This window comes from Megachile rotundata, chromosome 16 (assembly GCF_050947335.1).
Source record: "Megachile rotundata isolate GNS110a chromosome 16, iyMegRotu1, whole genome shotgun sequence".
NCBI classification, from domain to species: Eukaryota; Metazoa; Arthropoda; class Insecta; order Hymenoptera; family Megachilidae; genus Megachile; species Megachile rotundata.
In genome coordinates this window covers 3378098-3402545 of record NC_134998.1, presented here as the reverse complement: position 1 = coordinate 3402545, position 24448 = coordinate 3378098, and the positions used below count along the sequence as shown (strand labels likewise).

The 24448-nt window shown below is 36.7% G+C and overlaps 1 long non-coding RNA gene across 1 annotated transcript; it reads right to left on the bottom strand.

The window, feature by feature from the left end:
* Positions 1-3190: 3190 nt before the first annotated feature.
* On the bottom strand, positions 3191-4074 carry LOC143266017 (uncharacterized). The gene is made up of 2 exons (XR_013040924.1): positions 3872-4074; positions 3191-3421 (listed from the first exon to the last, which is right to left on the bottom strand). It is a non-coding gene; the product is annotated as an uncharacterized LOC143266017 (long non-coding RNA).
* Between the last annotated feature and the right edge of the window lie 20374 nt (positions 4075-24448).

Here is a 24448-nt window from a genome sequence, read left to right as displayed (position 1 = left end):
AACAAAGATCTATAGCATTATCCTTCCGTCTGTTCTGATCTCTTCAGAGTAGGTGACAGAAAGAGTAGAGTAGAAGAGAAAATCCCTTTGTATTTGATGTGTACGGCAACCCCTGTTTATTATTTCCATCTTTTTCTGTCCTTTTGATCTATACTTCACTCGTTCCGTGCCTCTATCGGCTCAGAGGCGGCCATTAGTGGCTGTGTGAAAGCTACTATCGGTAGACTGTCTATCTTTTGAACGAGGCGACAATTTCGAACCTAGTTCAGATTGCCTTTCTATTCACTTTTCTCCTGCATTTCTAATTGCTTCCGTTCGAGACAAGAAGACTATCGTTTAACGCGTTGATAAATTCCTTTAAAAATTTGTTACCATTTTTATTTTTATAATTTACCAAATATTTTTGTATTGTTGGTTTATTTCACACTTGATGCAAGAATTAGTTAAGTTGAGTAATAATAAAAATAGTACTGTCGGATTTTTTTCAAACTACAATCGATTTTTTTAAAACTATAGTCCTCTACAATCATTTAACGATATGTTAAAACCCATGGGTTTCATCTTATTAAAAACTTGTAAAGTTACGTTCTTATATTTTTAGCCTAAAATTTACTAGAAATCAAAGTAAACCAATTTTGTAAATTTTCAACCTTTTTGACTAAAATTTGTTAAACCTAAACTCAAAGAAGTTTTGCAGGATTACAAAAGGTGGTAAGAATATTTACAAAATTCAAAGCTAAGTTGTTAACTTTGTTCAGAAAGAAGAAACGATTCTTGTCCGAGCGTAAAATCTGGACAGGTTTGAGCAAAAAAGAAGCATAACAATTGATAAACGAGTTAGGGTAGTCGTGATGCAGGGTGTCCGAACAGTTAGTTTCATACATTCGGTGTAGGCAAAGAGACGAACGAGAAAATAGGACGTCGGTGTCGCGGGGGCGGCGGGGGGTCGGTGGTATAGAAGATAAGGCGAATCAAACCGTAAATAACTGCGGAACGGTGAAAAGGAAAAGGGTGAGTGATATGGAAGGAGAAGGTAAAGGGGTGCGTGGAGTGTGGTGAGTGCGAGACGCCTCGCCAGCTGCAAAACTCGCCGAGTTTTATAGTTGAATCGCATGACTCGAAATCTCCATACATACCCCGCCGTTCTCTCTTTTTCTCTCATTTCCTCCCGGGGGTTTCTCGTGTCTTTTTACACGAACCACCATCACCGTCTACCTTCTTTCTCCACCCGCGTACATTGACTCATATCTATTTTTATATCGCCGTTTCTTCCTATGAGCCCCCTTCTCCACTTCACGGTAACGCCCCTAACTGGCGAAACAAACCGTTCTTTCCGTACATCCGTGTGTCTCTGTGTGTACCAGAATCAGGCGATTAATTTCGTATTCCTACATACTTTCTAACGTTCGCACGCCAGGATCATACTTCACCAGCCGGTTCCTGTGTTTACCACCGGCGTCCTTCGGGAACGCCGAAAGAATTGGGCGTGCTTCCAATATATCTGGGAAACCTGGCATTATCGCTGCACTGAATTTTTATACGACGATGGATTATACATTGTATTTATGTAACTTTCATATTTTTTTATTTATTTAAGTTTCATATTTTTTTATGTACTTAATTTGATATATTTTTTTATTTAGGTAAGTTTGATATTTTCTTATTTATGTAAGTTTGAAATTTTTTTATTTATGTAAGTTTTATATTTTTTTATTTATGTAAGATTGGTGTTTTTGGTGCAATGATTTTTGGGGTGGATTATGGGAGCAGTGTGAAGCGCAACACATCTTGTCAGGACTAAAGTTTATTATTATAATGTATGGAATAGGCAACATGTTAAAATTCCTCATATTTTATTAAGTGCCATTTCTTTATTACCGTACTAGCTGTGATCTACATACACATAATATGGTCTTTACATGATGTTAAACTTGCTAATATATTTGAATACATGAAATTATAAAACGATATAATTTTTACATGTTTTTCAATTTAACGATCTTCAAATAATATTTGAATAATCTTCAAATGTCCTTGAATTTAACAACGTATGTGAATATATGAAATCATATGAACTTCACATGACGTTTGAATTTGACGATGTGTTTCAATGTATGAATCTATAGGATCATCACGTGATATTCATTTTAACAATGACTTTATATTTACGAAATAACCTTCACATGATGTTGAACCTAGTGTTGAACCTTCATATGACCTTTATATGTCATGGAATTTGGTGATATGTTCAAACATACGAAACCATATGATCTTTACATGTCATTAAATTTGGGGGTGTGTTTTAACATATGAAACAATATAAACTTGACACATCCTTAGATTTGTCGATGTGTTTCAATTGGTGAAGCTACATAACCATCATATGTTATTCAATCTAATGCGTTTGAATATGTGAAATCATATATTCTTCACATGTCATTAAATTTGGAGATGTGTTTGAACATATAAAACAATATAAACTTGACACATCATTAAATTTGACAATGTGCTTCGATTGATGAAACTATTTAAGTATCATATGCTGTCGAATCCAATGTGTTTGAATATATGAAATTATATAACCTTGATATGTCATGGAATTTGATGATGTGTCTAAATATATGAAACCACATGATCTCCACATATCGTTTTTGAGAATATGAACATACGAAACAATATAAACTTGACAAATCTTTAATTCGACGAGTTGGAACTTATGAAACTATGTAATCTTCATATGTCCACAATTCTAACGTTTGATTGTATGAAACAACATAACCTCTACATATCTTCGTTGACGATGTGTTTACACATGTGACATATGATTTCCGTTTTTATTTAAATTTGCCAATATGTCTGTTTATATGATAGCACCTAATTTCCTCAATATACTAAGGTAAAGGTACCAGTAGTTGACCAGTTAAGAGAAATTTTCTACGGAAACAATGGTAACCCTTTACTCTACCAATAAATGGCGAGAATCAATGCATGGAGACGTTCGTTAAACCCTTCAGATTATGTACCAAGACCACTTTTTAAAAAAAGTTAAGTTATACAAGTTTGGTAAATATTTTTGAGAATTCGGAAAATGATCCAGTAGTTGACCACTCTTGAAAAGGAAAAAACTAGTAATTGACCACCTCTTTTCGTTAGTAGTTGACCACTTATATTCGAAGCAAGGTTAAAAGACTAATGCTGGAAATCAGTTTATTATCGTTTAATTTTAACAATAAGCAGTACAAATCATATTTAAACAATAAAACGACGAAATTAACCAAATTAATTGAATAAAACATTCAACTCAGGAACAGAATAAACATTACGAGTTCTGCTTGCTTTGGTGGGCTCATTAATATGAGAAACTACAGCATTCCATTTGTAGTCCAACACGTCGGGCTTCTCTGGCCACTTCCATAATCAACTAGTAAAATAGCAAAATAACAAAATGACAAAAGAGAAAAAGAGGAAAGATGAAAAACAAGAAAATAGGAAAAGAGCAAAGATGCAAAATAATAAAATAGTAAAATATGAAAATCGCAAAACACTATAGCAGTATGATAGTAAAGTAGTAAAATAGTAAAATAGTAAAATAGTGAAATAGTGAAGTAGCCACTATTCACTTCCATGCCTGTCAACTTCTGAAAGTTGTACATTAACAATACCCAAAAGTTGACCATTAAAAAACTATTGTTTTTTTAAGTTAGAACGACAAAAACAATGTATTTATTAAATTGATAAAACATTGTAAGCGCTTACACAGTAACTGATTTATTCACAAAATGTTCGCAACATATAAATTTTTTATCTGGACTATAGAGCTATTCTTAACAGAATCGTTAAGGAAATAGAAATATATCGGCACATTACTTACCTTATTGCACTCGGATATTCGCTGCTAATAGACACACTTTACTTCACGCGCAATTGTTCCAAAATTTAAACAACAAATGTCGTGGCATCTAAAAGTCACTATCATCTGAAGTGCGCAACTTATACAAACCTTATTTCATCATTTTTTAAACAAAATGGTCAACTACTGGTACATGGTCAACTACTGGTACTTTTACCTTAATTGTGAAATTAGATAATATACTAAAATTTGACAAATATACTAAAACATTTGAAATAACCTTCAAACGACGTTGAACGTCACAAGTATAAATAAACGAAATAAATACAAAACATATAAAGCATCGCGTGTCAAAATGAGTAATGCTAAAAAGATATCAGAGTTCACAATAAATGCAAAGTTCAGTAGCAAAGAAGTAACAAATGGAAATCGTTAAAGCGAAATACTGGCAGGAAGGGTTGTTACAGCCGCGAAACGATAAGTACGGTGGGCGATAAAGCGTTTCCACGGCCAGCAAGTTATCTTTTCTATTTACAAAACCGTGAGAGATACGCTTGCACAAGTCTTGCAACGCGAGAAATCGCGAGGCAAGTTTTCGTCGGCTTGATCAGGTGTGTATGTGGGGCGTGCGTGGAAGTTGATCGTGGAGGGTGGAGAGAACTGTGGAAGTGCACGGAAAGGAGAGGGTGGTATGCAAGCTGAAGTCGGTACTAATGCCGAAAGTTTTAACGAGTTTGAGTGATCGTGGTCGATGTAACCGCAACAATAATAGCAATAGTAATAATCATGCTACTCCTCTGGCCCGGTACGAACTTATCGCGTTGCTTCAAATAAAACGCCTTGTTCGTGTTCCTTGACCTGGCTGCCTCGTAAAAAAATATTAAAACCAAACTATTCGAACGTTTATTGTTTCCATATTTTCACAATAATTGGGACTGGTTTAGCTTTATAATCAAATTTAATTACAGCAGATTTAAATCATTATTTTGATTATATTTGACTAATCCCTCCAAATGTTTATTAAAGTTTACCAACGTTTGTTAAAGTTTGCTACTGTTTGTTTGCTAATGTTTGAGCAAGTCAAATGTATAAAATAAGAACGAGTGAATTAACTGTAAGAAATAAGCGTATAAAACATATGAAAGAAATGTTTAAGTGAACGAAATAAGAACAAATGTATGAAAGAAATAAGAACAAATGTGTGGACAATTAAAACGAATTCATACGGCTAACACAAAGTTCTCACGGGTGGAGAGAAATATAGAAAAAATATAGGAAATGTTGAATCGATGAGCGATGAAACATGAAGAAAAAGAAAGGTGGGAATAAGTAGGCGAAAGGAAAGAGAGGGTGAGAAAGAACGAGTCGAGCCAATACATCACTCCCGTTGGCTGTTGGGTATGGCAGACCCGCCAAAATAGCAATTACCTCAACGGAATCAAATGAAATAAAATTGTATTATCTGGCATGCTATGGCACGATCAATCATACACCCTTTAGCTGCTTCGCGTACATTCGAATGTTCTTTCTGGATACCTGTCTATATCTGCGTGCCTGTATACGTGTACGATATGGATTCTAATATTATCGAGGAAGATTGAAAGGATTTCCTTTTACGAAACAGTTCGTTCCATCAAATAATGCTTTTGATTTCATTTTGCAACCGGGTACCACTTCGGTTGTGAATTATGAATCCCCTTGCAAACTGTCGTTCCACCATTTTACGCCACTTGAAATTAGGTTAGGTTATTGAACATGTCTTTGTGTGTTAATTCTCCCTCACGATTTTAAATTTTGATACATCAATTCTTACATTATTACTCGCGTTATGTTACAGTCTATCGTTCTCACCATTTTCACTCACCGAAAATTACGTTATTGGAAACTTTGTGTACCACTTACAATTATTTTCTGTTTCTAACAATTTCAAGTTAGATGACACAATATTCTAGTGATTTCAAGATTCAAGTCGTGATGGTAGAACCTCAGTCATGGTAATAAGATCCAAGTCATTGTAATAAGATCCAAGTCATGATAATAGAACCTCAGTCATAGTAATAAGGTCCAAGCCATTGTAATAGGATCCAAGTCATGGTAATAAAACCTCAGTTATGGTAATACGATCCACGTCATGGTAACAGGACTCGAATCATTGTAATAGGACCCAAGTCATGATAATAAAGTCCAAGTCATAGGACTCAGAATGATGATGAAGGTAACGTGAGACAAAAAATATAAGAATTGATGAAGGAAGATTGGTCTTCTTCTTACATTCATCTTATAAAACGAGTTTATTTTGGACAGAGTACGAATGAAATATTTGTGAGAAACAGGGAACTTACAGGTTTCCTTTGCGGTTGGTTCATCGCAACAAACGGCGTAAACACGTTGGAAACGTAATTCCCGTTTCCATTGACCGAATCTTAATTATTTGCAATTTTACGGGCCGCAGAATATAATTATAATACGAGCAAAGGTTGTTCGTGTCGCCGTAGGGTCGCAGCATTTGCACCGCAGTTACCTACCTACCTAACCCGCCGCTCTCCCCTTAACGGCCCTGACTCGTTTCCTGTTTCCCTTCCTCTACCTTCTTCTAGTCCTCCCCCCCTTTCGTCATCCGTGCTCTCTAGCTTACACTCAAACGTTTTCTCTTTTCTTCATCCCTCTTTCTCCGCTGTCGTCAACGACCCTTCTCTCAGGACCGGCGGCGCACTTGCCACAAGCATTTCATCAGAAGCGCCGTGTAGTTCCACAGACCACTTAACTCATAAATGAGGGATTATTTCATCGTGTAATCGCGTATGGGCCAAAAAGCATTACAATTAACGCTAACCAACTGCACGGCGACGCCGTCTACCGCGGCACCGCGACGTCAAATGGAAATGTGCCGCGGGGTTAACGTCAACGGAGGAGACTGGCTCTCCTCCTCTGCTCGCTACGAGTCACACTGGGGATCAGCACGTTCAAATGGATTCGTCTTTACGCGAAATTACCAGCTACTAAATCGGTTGCAAAATTGTCTCTGATGACGGTAAAAGTTTGGCCTCTGCAGCTGTCTGTAGCCTTGCCAGTCATCGCTTTTCACCTTTGACGTCTGGCTGCGAGCACTGCTGATGACGCGAGATCGTGAAGGATGATGCAGTCACATAATTAAGACATTTAGAACCATTTCAAATGACAGTCCTTTGGATCGTTGTGGATGGACATTTGGAAAGATAGATTTTAATGACGAGAATTTTACAATCTTCAGATATGGAAGCAACAAATATTTGATTAGCATCCGAGTAATTTAACCAAGTCAAAGCTATCTGTAGAGTTAATCACAGCTTCTCCAATGTTGCGATTTATCTTGTCTATTGAGAGATCGAGGTATCCGGTGATCCTCAAACGATTCAAGCTGCCATCCATAAAGGACACTGTCCACAAGGACGGAACAAGATGCCTAAACGCTTTGACGATCAGCAGTCGACTTGCAGGTACCCGCGAGCCAAGAAGCTTGTCCAAATGTCGGAATAGACGATAAACAGTCCTGGATAGGAGAACATCAGAGAGAATCGTATCTAGCCGTGAGCTCAATAGCGTCGTTTCTAAGACGCTGAGAGTCCTTCTATCCTTCAACGGATATATTCATGTATACACACAGTGTAATTGAATGCATACACACCGTTCACCGGCCCATACACACGTATACAACGTCTTAGGTACATGCAAGGACGTGAAGATCGTACTCTCGTCGTATAAACGCGTTTTGCCGGCCTGGATCCAACCGAATCTCAATCTTACCGGGAAATGTAATTACGCTCAATGGACAGACCGTATATTCTATGGCCACGGATAAAATTATATCGAATCAAGTGGAATTTCGCTGCATTGTCTCTGGGTTGAAATACTGCTGTTTGCGTTTGGAAATGGAAAGAGAGGTTCTTGTGGAAGTTCGATATTTAGAAATTTGGAATTTTAGGGGTTGAAACGTTAGAAATCTGGGTTTTGAAGTTGAGGAGTTGGATAATATCGAATTTTGGGATTTTAGGATTTTGGGGCCCTGAGAAGTTTGGCTCTCGGAATTTTGTGGGTTGAGAAGTTCAACGTTTAAAAATTTGAAATTTTAGGGGTTGGGACGTTAGAAATTTCAACTTTAGGTTAGGTTAAGGAGTTGGATAATATCGAATTTTGGGATTTTAGGATTTTATAACATTGATAGTTTGGCACTTGGAATTTTAGGGATTGAGGAATTCAATATTTAGAAATTTGGAATTTGAATAGTTTGAAAACTCAGAAAATTTGCAAAATTTAAAAACTAGAAGTTCGATAAATTGGAAAATTTGCTAGTTTACACATTTAACAGCGTGGAAATTTAGCGATTTGGAAAAGTGGAAATTTACTAACTTATGAACTTGAAACGTTTCTAATAAAATTGAAGGATGATCTCAGCATACTGCATGAATCACCAGAAATAGTCTACGCAGAAAAGAATCAAGAAGCAAAAATATTTCAACAAAAAGAAGACAAAAGTACCCCGTAATTTGCTAATTATTCCAAAAGAAATCGCAGGATTTGATCGAATTTTCTGATGAAAATGAAAGATGAAAGCACAGGTTGAGTTGAAGAGAAGGACAGAGGAGTATGAGAGAGGTACTTGGCACAAACGCTTTCGCTATCAGTTGGCTCTGGCAGCGAAGCCTATCCATCCATACTACAATGCGGAGATATTAATTACGAGATATTATGATAAGAGGCGAACAATACACCCGTATTGAATGAGATATCCTCCTACCGTTCCGTCGTACCGAACAGAGTGTCTTACCGCCCTCTTCAACGCCACTGGAGGAATACGCATCCAACATACATCCGTGATTCTACACGAACCAGCTGATAAGAGAGCTCCATGTACTCTATGGTCGATTATAGATTTTCTGAGATCGTCTCAGCTCGAGCACACGCTAATTCTGCACTCGATGGATTTATAGTAGAAGTATTAATCCTAGATTTATGGACGTTTAATGACCACTTATTAACCTATCGTGTCATTTGTATATTTCAAATTGAAAACGAAGTTGAATAGACTCAAAATCGTAGGTGTATTTATTTTTTATCTTGATGATCTAACGCAGGTTTCAAGAAAATAATGTAAGAGTTCAGACTGCGAATACCAGGTGAACCTGATAATTCAAAACTTGTGGACATTTGCTTTTAGTAGTTTTTAAATTGAAACAAAAATAAAGAAATAATGAATAAAATGTAAATGTTCAAAAACGTTATATACAGGTGGTGAGCCACCCTGTATAATAAGAAGTACGTTGCGTACGACATTTGATATGACCTTTCGAATCCGCCATTAAATTTCCTAATCCGAATACATTTAGAACCTCCTAAAATACCTCCTTCCCCAGACGTCTACAAAAGACGATTTCGAGGCTTACCTTTATAGATAGCGAGGATACTCTCTTGCGAAATTACGAAACGGATCGATGGCTCGTCCATGGTAAAGGGTTCGTGATTACTAGGGATTCGGTATAAGGACGCACTTTGGTTCCTTTTACGACCTCTTCTACTGTTGGATTTACGACTTATCGCTAGGTGGAGAACGTTCGCGATCATCCATGGGACAACTCTTCGAAAGTTCAGATCCAGGATATGATGATGTGGTTTAGTCTACTGTGAAAGCTTTTTAGCTCGAACCCCAAATAATTGTTATTTTATGAATTTGTGTGGAAACGTTTGGGGTAAATACTGAGAAGGACTCGATGATATTGCTGTGCACATGTATGGTTAACATATTTCTGAGTAACTTGTCCCTATAACTTAATCTTTGTTCGTTAAAAAGTTACTGAAAGATTTGTAAAAGTCAAGATTTCAAGTTCAGTTCAAGATTCATAACGAAATCTGACAACGAAGAACTGAATGGTTTTGGCATCAGTTTAGTATTTGACCTACTTGTACAGTGGCTGAACGGGTGTGTAGTGGCTCAATTTATGAATCAAGCTAAACACACATCAATCATTTTGAATTTCAGGTTGTACAATCATCGGAATACTATTTTAACCTAACACAAGTTAACATGATTTATAATATAATAAAAAAAAAGATGTCAGAGAATGAATATCACGAGTTATAAAACATGCTACGTTGGCTTAGGTTGGTTTGGATTAGTATTCCAGATTAATACTTTTCTGAATATTTTTTTGTTAATAACTCTGTAATTAATAATGAGCAACGATTATGTAATAAGTAAAAGTTACTCAGGATGATGATCTTGATAACATGTGTCAAGGTTAAGGAGGTTTACATATGTCAAGGTTTAGGGTCCTTTTTTGTCAATATTTGATGATGTGAAAGCTTTGTAGCATGAATAAAAAATAATATTTAGTTATTTTTTAAATTTGTACCAAACTTGTTTATTGTTCCAACGGAGTAATTATATTGTGTTTTGGGTGGACAACTATGATTTTATTTCATCTTGTAAATGAAGTAAAAACATAAAAAATAAAATAGAAGTGTAGTGAATGTATAGTTCATTTAATGAACGTTGAGAGACTTATGAGTAATCTCAAAGGTTGTTGTCTGTTGAAGGTGATACTAAAAAAGTAGAAACGCTTGAAATTCCTGGATATCGAAGGAAGAGGGAAACCAGTCGCTTCTTGTCATTCTCAATCGAGCTTTGTTTTCCTGGCTATAAAATCAGTCGAATTCCTAAGACGTGCTTCATACCGGCTTCGACCCTTATCTAAGGGAGAATTCTTCCACTTTCCATCTTTCGTGTTGGGAATTCCAATCTAATAACACAAATTATTGATGTTTTGATATGTTGATATTTAGATAATTGGAAAATTGAAGATTTGAATATTTGAGGATTTAGAGATTTGGAAATTTGGTGCTTTGGAAATTTGGTAATTTGGAGATTTAGAGATTTAGAGATTTGGAGATTTGGAGATTTGGAGATTTGGAGATTTGGAGATTTGGAGATTTGGAGATTTGGAGATTTGGAGATTTGGAGATTTGGTGTTTTGGAAATTTGGTGATTTGGAGATTTGGAGATTTGGAGATTTGGAGATTTGGAGACTTGGAGATTTGGAGATTTGGAGATTTGGAAATTTGGAAAATTGGTAATTTGAAGACTTAGAAATTGGGAGATTTGAAGATTTGGAAATTGAGAGCTTTATAAATGTGGAGATAAAAAAATCTAGAGATTTAGAAATTTAGAAATTTAGAAATTTTTAAACATGAACTCTTCACCATATCCTTACTTGCACTGTAACATCACTATTCATAAGTTTTCCCAAAATTTCCTAATATATCCACAACCGATTACAACAGTCCAACGTACACATACAATAATCCAGTGTGAAACGAAGATATATCAGTATATTTTCAATTTATTCTACTTATTCAAATAAAAAACGTTGTGCATAATAAATTTCATCAAAAAATGAATATACATGTGATCTTTATTAAAATGAAACATTATCCCGACATTATTTAAATCCTAAATAAATAGATTCTGCGTTGAGAAATTGCCGATGACCACTAGTGATTTCCATGAGCAATACAAATTCCTTCGACCGTCCAACCGAATTCCTGGTCAATTGAAAATACCACTTTGACACGACTGGACATTCGAACACAATATCAGCAAAGAAACGACCAGCCTCTCCGGAATTTAAAACGAATTGTATAAATACTAGTCTCACAATCAGAAAACTGCCGAATTTGTATCTACATTATTAAAAATTTCATAATATAAGGATCAAAAATATAAAAATCCTTAATAACACAGTGACTTCAGCAGCAGAAAATTGTAGCAGATATTTTTATTTTTCACTAATCCTACCAAATATGTTCAAAATATTTTTTTATATTTATTATCCACAGTTTCAAGTATCGATGCAAACCTACAAATATCATTGTCATATCAATTGTCAACAAATGTCACATATCAATCACTACAAATATTTCCAATTAGGTAACTGAGCAAATTCTTCATAATACAGGTGATAGATTTATATGAAAAATCGTCATACGTGAATAGCAGTCATATATGTTATATGCCATATCAGTCAAAATCCATGTGAATCATATGTTACTCACCGTCATATGTGAAATCATGTTCACAATAGGTTCACAATATTTTTTTATATTTATTATCCACAGTTACAGGTACCGATGCCAACCCTCGAGTTGACATGTGAGGTTGACACGTGTAATCGGTACGAATACTTCCAATTAGGTAACTGATAAAATTCTTAATAATACAGGTGATAGATTCATATGGAAAGCTGTCATATGTGTCGTATGTTATATCAGTCATAAGGCATATGAGTCATATGTAACAACCCATATATGAATAGTAGTTGAAGTTTTAAACTGTTTACTTTCAACAATTTTCAAAAAGATACCACGTAAATCAGTCATAAGGCATATGAGTCATATGCCACTCAACCATCATATATGAAAACCCACATATGAATGGCAGTTGAAAATGTTTACTTTCCTCAATTTTCAAAAGCAAAACCCGTAAATCAAGATGTAAGCGCTCATAAAAACGCAGTAACACTTCAGGTAAAATATAAACAGTAACTATACAAAGACGTCGTTTCCTCTCTCAACAGCGTATTCATCGATGACATAAATCGGTAATTCGTCAGAAATACACGGACGTAAAATCGCTGAATAGGCAAACATCTCGAATGTCCCTGTCCGATTCTGAACGAAATACATCGACGATAAAACCACGGTGATTCCCCTGTTCCCGGTAATCTGCGAAGATTATAGGCGGCCAGGGTTGCCGAAATAACTGTGCAAGTAAGTAGCGTCTGCCTCCATTGTTTCCCTTCAAATCAAAAGCAGTCAAATTCTCCATTGTGATCGCACCACGTGCTATGCTTACGTGGTGGCCGAAGTTGGAGACGCACGATATAACATTTGCTTGTGTATACGTGTCCTCGAACCGTGTGTGCGCGTGTGTGTACGACATTGTACGTGTATGGCGACCACTGCCAGCGTCAATGATCGTCTATGTGTGCGCCAACACAACGTATACGACGAATTGGTATTCTGTCGACTGACAGAGCTAGGCAAACAATGGGCGTTTGATTGTTCAAGATTTAGTACTGGTTTACTACTGTTGAATCCGAATTCCTAGTATCGCGATACCTCCTGTCTGTTCAGCTCCTGTTATTCTGTCTGGAACCGGACTCTTTTACTTCGATTGAATCAATTATCGATTTGGATTCTAGGTGCCAACTATGGATTTTGGAGGATAGGTGGAAAATTTCGAAATTTGGAGGTTCAGGGATTGGGAAGTTGGAAATTTTGAATTTTAGGACTTTGGACGTTGGAAATTTGGGTTTTGGGTGAGATTAAGGAGTTAGGTAATATAGAATTTTGGGATTTTAGGAATTTTTAACCCTGAGAAGTTCGGCACTTGGAATTTTAGGGGTTGGTAAGTTGGATATGTGGAAAATTTCGAAATTTGGTGGTTCATGGATTGGGAAGTTTGAAATTTTTGATTTTAGGGGTTTGGAAATTGGATAGGTGGAGAATTTCGAAATTTGGGGATTCAGGGATTGGGAAGTTTGAAATTTTGGATTTTAGAGGTTTGGAAGTTGGAAATTTGGGGTTTGAGTTAGATTAAGGAGTTGGATAATATCGAATTTTAGGATTTTAGGATTTTATGACACTGAGAAGTTCGGCACTTGAAATTTTAGGGGTTGGGAAGTTGGAAATTTAGAAATTTGGGATTTTAACTATTAAGAAGTTGGAAGTTTGCGATTTTATGGGGCAGGGGTGTTGGAAATTTAGAAATTTGAGACTTCAAGAGGTTATAAATTAAAAATTTGAGGTTTTGGGGGTCTGGGATGTTTAATATTCAGAAATTTGGAATAGTAGAAGTTGGGACGTTAGAAATGTGGGAGTTGGGTTAGATTGCTATCGAAATTTGGAATTTTAGAGGTAGAAATGTTGGACATTTAGATTTTAAGAGTTGAGAAGTTGGAGATTTATAAATTTGAAACTTTGATGAATAATAAATTAAAAATTTGGGATTTTAGGGATTGGGACAAGAAACTTGGGATTTGAGTTAGGTTAGTAACAAATTTTGGGATTTTAGGAGTTACAAAGTTGGAAATTAGGGATTTAAAGTCTATGGGAAGTTGTATGTTTGGAAACTTGGCATTTTAGTGGTTGTCAAGTTGGATATTTGGAATTTTTGAGGTTAGGAAGTTAGAAATTTATGATTTTAGAGTGTGTGGAAGGTGAAGATGTGGTAAGTTGGAAATTTGAGAATTTAAGAAACTGGAAAACTTGAGAATCTGGAAATAAAAAAGTTTGAGCATTAGAAAGATGGATGTTTGCAAATCTGTAAATTTAAAAATTTAGTTATTTGCAATGTGGTCATTTGTAGGCTTAAAAATTTAGGAACGTAGATTGCAAATTTAGTAATGTGAGAATTAAGAAATTTGAAGATTTGGAAAGTCCCAAATTTGGAAACTTAATAATTTGAGAATTCAGAAAATTTGTGAATTTTACAATTAGAAGTTCTGCAAGTTGGAAAATTTGCAAATTTGCAAATTTAGTAATGTGGAAACTTACCAATATGGAAATTTGTAAATTTCCTAACTTATAAACTTGGAACATTTATGAATTTGAGAATTGACAATGCAAATAGTTAATATGAATATCTCCGATTAGGTAAATGAACAAATTCTTAATAATACAAATAATTGACCCATATGAGAATTTAAGCTTCACATATGTATGACGTGGCAGTCAAGTTAATTATCAAAATGTACAACCACAAATTCTTAATAATACATGTGATTGATTCATATGGAACTTCAAGTGTCACACACAGATGATTTAGCAGTGAACCTGTTAACATTAAATATGTCGGTAAATAACAAATTCTTAATAATACATATGATTGACCCATATGGCAATTTAAGCGTCACATATGCACATGTCAGTGAACGTGTTAATTTTGAAAATGTCGAAAAACAACCCACCAAAACGATCGTGTCAAGTGGTTAGGTAGGCGGGGTTGCGATTCCTGTCGCATCGTCTTGCGCCAATTGCCGACAAATTGTAATTTCTCGAAACAAATTGAATATAAACGCGGGCGTAATTCGGATGCCTGGTGCAGCGGCAGTGGCACAATAATGATGACGGCTGTGTAGAAAGCAACGGCCGTGGTTGAAGGGAGAGCCAGAGCCAGAGACGTAGCCATGCGCGAAACAGCAATCTTTCGAGGCAATCTCTTTAATAAATGAAGCATACGTTCCCGCTTTTGAATTACGTCTACGTAATAGCCTCCCTCGCTCTTTTCCCTCAATCCACCTCTCGTCCCTCTTCTACTCTCTTCGTTTCTCCTTTTCTTGCCCGTTGTGCCAGTTCCGAAACGAGACAAAGGCCAACCTCCGCTACTGCGACCCGCGAACCTGATTTCCGCGGATTTGAGAGCTGGATGATTTCCCGAAAGGAAAAAGACGTTATTGATTCTACGGCTGCTCGGAATTTATGTATAGTCTTTTCTTTAAGGTAAATTGTCTATTAATTGTCATTACGAAACTTTCAATTCTTCCTCTATGTGGAGATATTCTGGAACTCTGTACTTGAAACGTTGATAAGTTGAAGGCTAACTTCATTCATCTTCATGACCCCAAATTTCAACTATCTATATTCTGAAATTTCTGACATCACTTAACTCCTGTAATCCCAAGGTCATATATTTAAAAATTTCTAAATTCAAATATTAACACACTGGAGATTTGCAACCTTCATCGTTCAGAAAGTCTGTATGGACACATTAATTCTAAAGCTACAAATTTAGAGCGCTTCTACAAGTGTAGACTACTACTACAAGTGTTAGACTCCTAATTCTAAAACTACAAGTATGGACTACTAATTGTAAAGCTATAAATGTAGACTCCTAGTTTTAAAACTACAAGTGTAAATTCTTAATTCTAAAACTACAATTGTGAACTTATAACTCTAAGACTACAAGGGTGGACTTTTAATCTCAAGACTATAAGTTAGACTCCTAATTCTGAAATTACAAGTGTGGACTTTTAATTCTAAACTTATACGTTAGACTTATAATTCTAAAACTACAAGTTAAACACCTAATCCTAAAACTACAAGTGTGGACTCCTAACCCTAGAACTACGAGTAGGGCTCCTAATACTAATTCTGCAAGTGGAGTCCATATTTAGATTCATAAGATGAATGAATCTAAACATGTGAATCTAAACATGAGTTCATTTAAATTATGAGTTAGTCCACATAGTCCTATAAGTTAGACTTGTAGTAATGATAGCAATGTTGAACAGAATGATGATCAATAATATAATACTTGAATAATATTCTTATGATTAATGATAACAATCCTATTGTTAGAGTCATAGGATTGATAGCAACAATAAACAAAATGATGAGTAATAATACTTGAGAAATAATCTTATGATCGATAATCAACAATCCTATTGTTAGAGTCGTGAGATTCAGGTTGGACTCATAAGTTAAACTTGTCTGATGAGTTAGGATTAATAGGAATGATGAATAAAATGATAATTAATAATACATTGGAATTAATAGAAAATATTCGTGCGTAATATCAAAGGTACACCGATAAACTCGCGTCACTGAACACAAATTATGAACCCTCGAATTGGGATAAGCTACATAGGCGGGTAACCATCCTGGCAAACGTCGGGGCTGCTATTACTCAGCAATTTGGGATCATTCGCGAGACATCAGAAGAACCGAGGAATATACTTAGCTGACGTGCACGAATAAACATAATCAGACGTAGGTCTCGAGGCCACTTGAACGAACACTCGGATCCGGCTACCCTTGCGTGAAAAAGGGGGAAGAAGAGAACAGCGAGCGAACGCAACAACCATCGTTGTCTCTCTCGTTACAAGTCGAAAGGGGGATGGTAAAAGATACTCAATTCTTTCGATTACACATCGCATGCACACAGATCGGATGTGCTTAATTCAAGTGGCAGGCCACGAAACGGGAAACTAAAAAATTTCAAGTACACCGGCACAGGAATATTAAATACGTGCCTCTTTTTCTCCCTTCCATATAGAACCGATACGCCGGAACCGACACGGGCTAAAATATTAAATAATTCCCGCAGCGATTTCATTTGCCGGTTCGTTGCACATAAGAAAATCCTGCACGGGTACACAGTTTCTCCGTAAAAACCGGCTTGCCCGAAAGTTCCGATCCGTTAGAGTACGCCATTCAAGCTACGTTGATTAATAACAAGTTCCAAATCAAAAATGTATGAAATATCGGTTTGAAATATATACTAATATTTAAAGATAGTATTCATTTTTATTTTACCAGACGAGTTAATTAGGGTGGTACAACACAAACTATGTCTTTTCACCCTTTAGGGCATAAGTGAGTATATTACAAAATTTAAGGACGTACTTTAGATTAACTTTAACTTCCCTCTGCTCTTCAGAGGGTGAACAATTGTTTGAGCCACCCTGAATTTATTTTACGTAAAGATAATTTTGTTGAAATTATATACAGAGTGGCTCACCACATTTTGCCATCTAAATTTGCGTCATTATTATTACTCATAGCAAACATGTTTCAGATGAAGTTGAACGGTTTTAAGAGGAGGCATATTCTGGTGGTATATTTTTTTTGTATGGAGGAGTATCAGCCGATGCAATAAAAAATATATGATTCCATTTAAAAAAACATTAATGACCTTCATATGTCCTTTACACGTCTACCTACAAAATAAAATATACCACCAGCATATGCCCCTCTCAAAACCATTCAACTCATCTGAAACATTGTTTGCTATGAGTAATAATAATGACGCAAATCTAGATGGCTAAATGTGGTGAGCCACCCTGTATATTGTCAAAGTATCATTTCAATCATTTAACGTACAATTTGGACAGATCAAATGCCTGTAGTGTGGGCACCCGTGCGTGCAGGAATGAGGCGTGTGAGGAAGAATACGATTCCTCAATCAATTTTCACATTTCTGACAATAAGATGAATATAGCTCTTGTAGGCTACTATTCATCAACGCCCGCGCGCACTGCTCGAATGCGTGCACTGCGCCCTCACGAACGTAGTTGTCCATCATTGGACTTGCTACCTCAACGAAAATTACTTGTATTTGTTTTTATTGATAGATTTGTTTAGAGATTTTCTATAACATCTTTGATTATTGTCTGTTGATATTTTACATTCGAGTACATTGCAAAATTATCGAATTATCCTTTAACTAATCCCATAATCTTGTAAAACACTTTGACTTGTAACGTTCTTACAGTTGTCCTAAATCATACTTCAATTTTCAATACATTTCAAGTACAATTATAATTTGTTGTGTGAAATGGAAATAACATTTCAATTTCTGTTCGTTTCAATATTGTAAGCAGTTAGTTCTAACTAACGCACCTAACAAATCGTACAATACATATACCACTTCCAAACTCGGTCAAAACTTCCGATAACTTCACGGTCACAATAAATCCACGTCATTTCGATCAACCCGTCCCGTGCGGCCCTTATAAAACTGTTGAAGATAGTCCGGGCGTTATATCTTACCGGTGCGCGTTTCGCGTTCTTTTAAATAGGGACTTGCGAAATATTCATGGACGATATTCAAGCCCCATTCAAATACTTGTCTCCCATACATCCACACTCTTGTACAGATGCGCACACGTATAAACTGGATGTATACGTACGTGCGGCACGGTACTTACCCTCCGCCAGCGAGAGCCGACCGAGGCGGAGGGTGTATTTACGTTGGCGTACGTTCGGATAGACAGGAAAGGAGGGAGAAAGGTTGAAAACGGGGAAAACCGACAGGGGTTGAGAAAGAGAAAGATGGAGTCGCGTTAACGCGGTATCCGCGGGTTTCGCGCTCTGCCCCATCATAAAAGAGCCCCCACCGTCTGCGCATCGGGTGTATCTTTAGAAATATTGGTTAGATTTACATATTTTACCGCAAAGAGAAGTGTACCCGGGGCGAAGTAAAGGAGAGGACCGGTGTTTGGCGGAAGACGAGAGAGAAGGGATGGTATGGGTGGTGTGTTGGCGATAGCGGTGGCCGTTGGTGGTCGCAGCAGTGGTGGATACTGGGAGGAGTTAGATGGGAATCCAGCTCGAAGTTGCTTGAATGCGGGCGGCTTCAGAGATGCTAAATATTAATACCTACTAGTGTTCCTTTTATGCTCTGTCTACCCCCACCATCAAACCCCTATCGCTCTTTTCCACTAAGCACCCACCACCAGCCAAACCCACCACCCCCCAGCTAGCACATACAAGATGATACGCGTGTGCGTTCTGTATCTCTTTCAACGGTGTCTTCTCTTCTCTTTTACGATCTGCCCCATACACCCAACATCCGTTGGTCGCTTTGGACGCTGGCGAGCTACCGCTTCTGCGTTTACAGACGTTTGCCTCCGGCTTCTCGTTCGATGCTACGTTTTCTACGTAATAACGAATGCGTACTCGATAATACAAAAGCACGAGCAATTTACCTCTCTGTCGCGGCGGACAATCTCGGACCGAATGGCGCCGAGGTGTTCCTGACCACCTGTGTCTGCCTCTTTGAGCTGGACGGCTGAAGGGCGCATTCAAGTACGTACTAGTCGACTCTTTTAACCCTTTCCACTCCAAGCTGCTTTTTAAGGGTATCAATTGCAACCCTTCGCTGTCACCCAAAGGAAATTTAGATCCTAGGTTCGATATATCCAAAACATGAACTTCAGATGTAATGTTCTTCAAACGGGACTTGTATAAAAATTGAGGTCAGTTATGGTCTAAGTGATACCCATGTATTTAGCACCTCTATATCACTTCAGAATTTTAGATTAAGTCAAGTACTCCTGTTGTGATTCTCTACTTGCAAGAAAGTTCATTGACACCAAAACTACCAACTAGTTTCAGGTTCCAAATTTTATGTTATAAAATTGTGTTGCTATGATTTGATCATTTTGTTAAGACAAATAGTAGTTGTATATGTTAATTGATGCTTTAATTTTTCGTTCGTTATTCATTTCTTCACATCCAATTTAATCAACGGTAGTTCTACTTTAAAATGACCAAAAGCATACTCGTAAGGAAGAGAAAATTATGTAGGAAATTAAAAAGAACGTTGCTAGAAATCAGCAGAATATTTAAAGTTTCAAAAGCAGTCGTTCTACGCGTCTGACGTCAATAACGTTCGCATGCACGAAGGAACGCTGTATGCACCAATAGAATCTCCATATTGGCAGCAATTACTTTTTTCCCCGTGTCCGTCTGCGGCAATAACCGTTCTCAACCAAGGGTGATAACAGGCAAAAGGCAATCGGCAGCAGGTTTGTCTTTTTTTTCACCAGCAAGCAGAGGGATGATTTAAAAAAGGCGATTGCAACAAGTCATCCCCCATCTGGCTCGTTCACAAAGGGTGTACGAGGAGTCGCGTCGAAGTGCGGCACCCAGCGTGCGATTCAATTAATAAAATTCATTCGAATGCGTCCATTAATTTCTTCCTTTTTTTCCTCCTTCCAGTCGGAACACGAGCAAGAGGGCAAAAAGGGTTCCGAGTCACGTCAAGTCGAGCGGCAGTCACATCGTTTAAAGGAACTGGCTAGAGGGCTGGGTGGGGGTGGAAGTAGGTTGGAAGAGGTGAGCTCACAGGGGTTTGGGGGCGCAAATAAGGCGGGTCTTCAGACCTCTGAGTATAAATAAAAAACGAACGAACGAATAAATATCCAACAAGGAGCGACAGAAGTCGAGTGGCGGCGGTTACCGCCTCATTCCAACCTACACCCTCTACTCTCTAACCTAGGGAAGGGTTTGACGACGACCACGGACGGGAGAAGAAAGAGCCACACCGCTAAAGAACGTTTTAATTAATATTATTCACTTCTTAACTAACGATCAAAAGGCAGCCCCGCAGAGGATGATGCTCCGGATCCTCCCGAAGAAAATGGCGACAGCGCGTCTCACTTATGAGCTATGCACGCGGATAAATACACTTTGATCATATCGTTAAACGATTTCTTATGCTGACAATGATGAGGGTGAGGTATTTAACACGCCTCTTGTATGTTCACGTTCTTACCAACAAGTATGTATATACTTCAGTATGTAACTTGTGTTACGTTCTTCACTTCGTGTGTTGGAAAATGTAATTCGACGTGATGATGAATGAAATACATCTTATTTGTCTAGAATACAATATTTCAAATTATTCTAAGTGATATTTTATGAACACTATGTTTACTATTTAAAAAATTAATATTTTATGATAATAATATAAAGATTCAAGTAATTTACTATTTTTTAATCAATTTATTAGACCTTTAAGAAGTAGCACCACACAATTTAATTTTTAAATAACCATTTACCAAATATTCTTAATGAAAGACTAACAACTACTAATAATTTGTTACAAAATATTTACACGGTTAAAAAAAGGTAAAAAAACTGCATGGTACAATTTTCAGACGAAATCCAAATAGTGAAAATTGCAGCAGTAACACAATAAAGGAAACAACAGGGCCACTTGCCCATAAAAAAAATATATTGTTGACGAATATCAATCATATTTTGATACAACCGAGTTCACGGTCAATTGTCTCCTATGGAATCGAATCATCCATCGTATGAGTTTGTTTCGTAGAAAATTCAATCCATGAGAAAGCAATTTCGCGAGCACTGGTTTGCTGCATCAATTTACGCGAAACGCCGTCGTCTACTTGACAAACGATCAAATTCTCTGTGCAAAGAAATATTCCTCTCTGTTTCTTTCTTCCCTATACTCCTGGGTCGAAAGCATCCGCTACCTATACATTCTGAATACATTTATATACCGCGATGTATTCGCTTCGCGTCAGCTCGTACCCTCGACGATATTATAATGGCGTGCGTAAAGGAAACCGACAGATGATACATGAAGACGTCAAACACGACGCTTCGCGGTAACATTTGGAAAATGTGGCCCCCTTTGGGTACAATCGAGACGAATACTGTTCTAGCGAAACAAGGGAACAGAACAAAGAGTGTACAGTATACAATTATTCAATTTTTCAATTCTTCAATTCTTCCATTCTTCAATTCTTCAATTCTTCAATTCTTCAGTTCTTCAATTCTTCAGTTCTTCAATTCTTCAGTTCTTCAATTCTTCAGTTCTTCAATTCTTCAGTTCTTCAATTCTTCAGTTCTTCAATTCTTCAGTTCTTCAATTCTTCAGTTCTTCAATTCTTCAGTTCTTCAATTCCTCAATTCTTCAATTTTTCAAATTTGTTGATACTTCAATTAGTACTTGAAATTTTTAATTTTATGAAAACTCAGACCTTCAATATTTCGAAATGATTCATTTTTTAATTCTTAACGTCATGTGTCTCAAAGAGCAAACTTATGATTTTTTTACAAAACAAAGGGACTCAATTATTATTGTAATGTTGAGACAAAGAATATTCAAATGTTATGGTATACATACCATAATGTGGGATATCTTGGTATACGTACATACATATTTAGGTTCACATACATAGTATTATAATTTTAAAATAAATATGTATATGGGCATGAGTGTATTACAAAAATCTTTAAATCTTTCATTAATTCAATTTGAGATAATTCTCGCACTTGGTAATTCAAAATTAATCTCTGAAGTCTCTAATATCTCTAAAATAAATAAATGGAGAAAATGAATTTTTTTGTTGAGAAATTGAAATGTGAAATTGAGAAATTGAAAAATTGAAAAATTGAAACTTTGAAGGAATTTTATTTTACCGTGATGATATTTGAAATGTTTTAAAATTTCATATTATACAACCATGTAGATGTCACCCTATGCGTTCGTCATTTTGTAATCCCGGTGTACCTCGACTGTTTCATGTTTAACTCCCCTCCGCATTCCTTCCATCTTCTTTAGGCTTCTCCTTTTGGCTTTACCTTATTGAATATCCCACAAGTGGAAAATCAGTTCAACGTTCGTGAAAGGAGTCCACCAACCCTTGGCTTTTTGCCTCGTTCTTCCTTTCGTTTTCTCACCCTCAATCTCTTCGTGGCTCGAGTTATCACATTCAATGCGATTTCCTGTCGATCGGAATTGAATTATGGAAGAAGGAACTTGTTGAAGAAACGTGCGTTTCTTGTAGTCAACGAATTACGTCATTATTTTGGAGAAAAATAATTTGTTTCTGAAGTTTCTGTTAGGGTGCGGATTTTGCATGATGAATATGCTGATTTTTTTATTAATAAGGTATTGATTATGCTAGATTATTAAAGTGGTGACTAGATTATGGATAAATATGACAGGAACACATGACATTTGTATTTAAAAGTATGTGAGTGTGTTTATATGTTCAGTAACATGGTACAATAACAAAATTAATACACTGTAATGTTAGAATAAATGATAAATAATAATAATGTGTTACAATGACATAATGAATAGTATAATAATATGCTGTGTTATGTTAAAGAAAATTACAGTCCAACTTGCACAGAATTTGTTTCTAATATAATCAAATACGAAGAGTGTTTATTTCAATTGTTTAGCATAAAAACAACATCAACTTTTGGAGGTGGTTTCAAATCCCACCAAACTTCACTACTGTACTCATATGAGTACACTGAGAGCACATGTGTACATTTCACATTTTATGAAATCAATGAATACAATACTGAGTCAAAATGGATTAATCTAAAATAGAGAACACAAGAAAATATTATGGGTTCTAGTATTACCAGAAATATTGCAAATCCATAAATTCATAAAACACAATGAATCTTGCAGCCTTCAAATCAATAACGTGACAAAGTTGCATACAAAGTCCACATGCACAAATGCGAAGAACAGGGGTTAAAATTATCCGTCGACAAAGAGAGAAAAAAAAAGATCCGTAAATATTCACAAAGTCTAAAAAGATGACAAGGGTGAGGCTCGTCGTTATCGAACCGAGCTACCTTTCTTTTCCCCGGCGTTTCGAGAGCATCATCAAGCACTGAAGATGAAAGGTAGCTGCCGCATAAAAGCTATTCCCAAATGCCAAGCAGCCGCGACGATGGCGGTGGTGTTTGAAAGGCCTTCCACGTCGTCATCGTCGGTGTGCAACTATGGTCAGTGCTCGTATCAGCTCTGCTTCTCACCGTCCGTCGCCGTTGCACCGGAACACACGTTGCCCGGACGGGCGGGCATTGCAAGAAGCGCAGCACACACGCGATCCTATGCAGTCAATAGATAATACACACCGTACCGGGAGAGTTCTGTGAATGGGCCTGCCCGAAGATCAAACAGCAACCTAAACCGCTGTTTGTTTTTCATCACACCCCTGATCTCTTATGCGACCCCTGTTTTATTCAGAATTTAGGTTAGCGGCTGGACCGATATGTACGCTCGAATGAAACTTGCCTTCCTTTCTGTGTGTGAATTTTGATATTTACATACTTTCAAATTTAAATCATTTTTAGGTTCTCAGAGTTTCAACATTTTTAGATTTTCATGAAGTTAGTGAACTTTCCAGTTTTTTAAGTTTGGACATTTTTATGAGGAATCCTACTTACAATACGACTAATGGAATGCTACTACAAATGTATCATATATGGAATATTACTAGA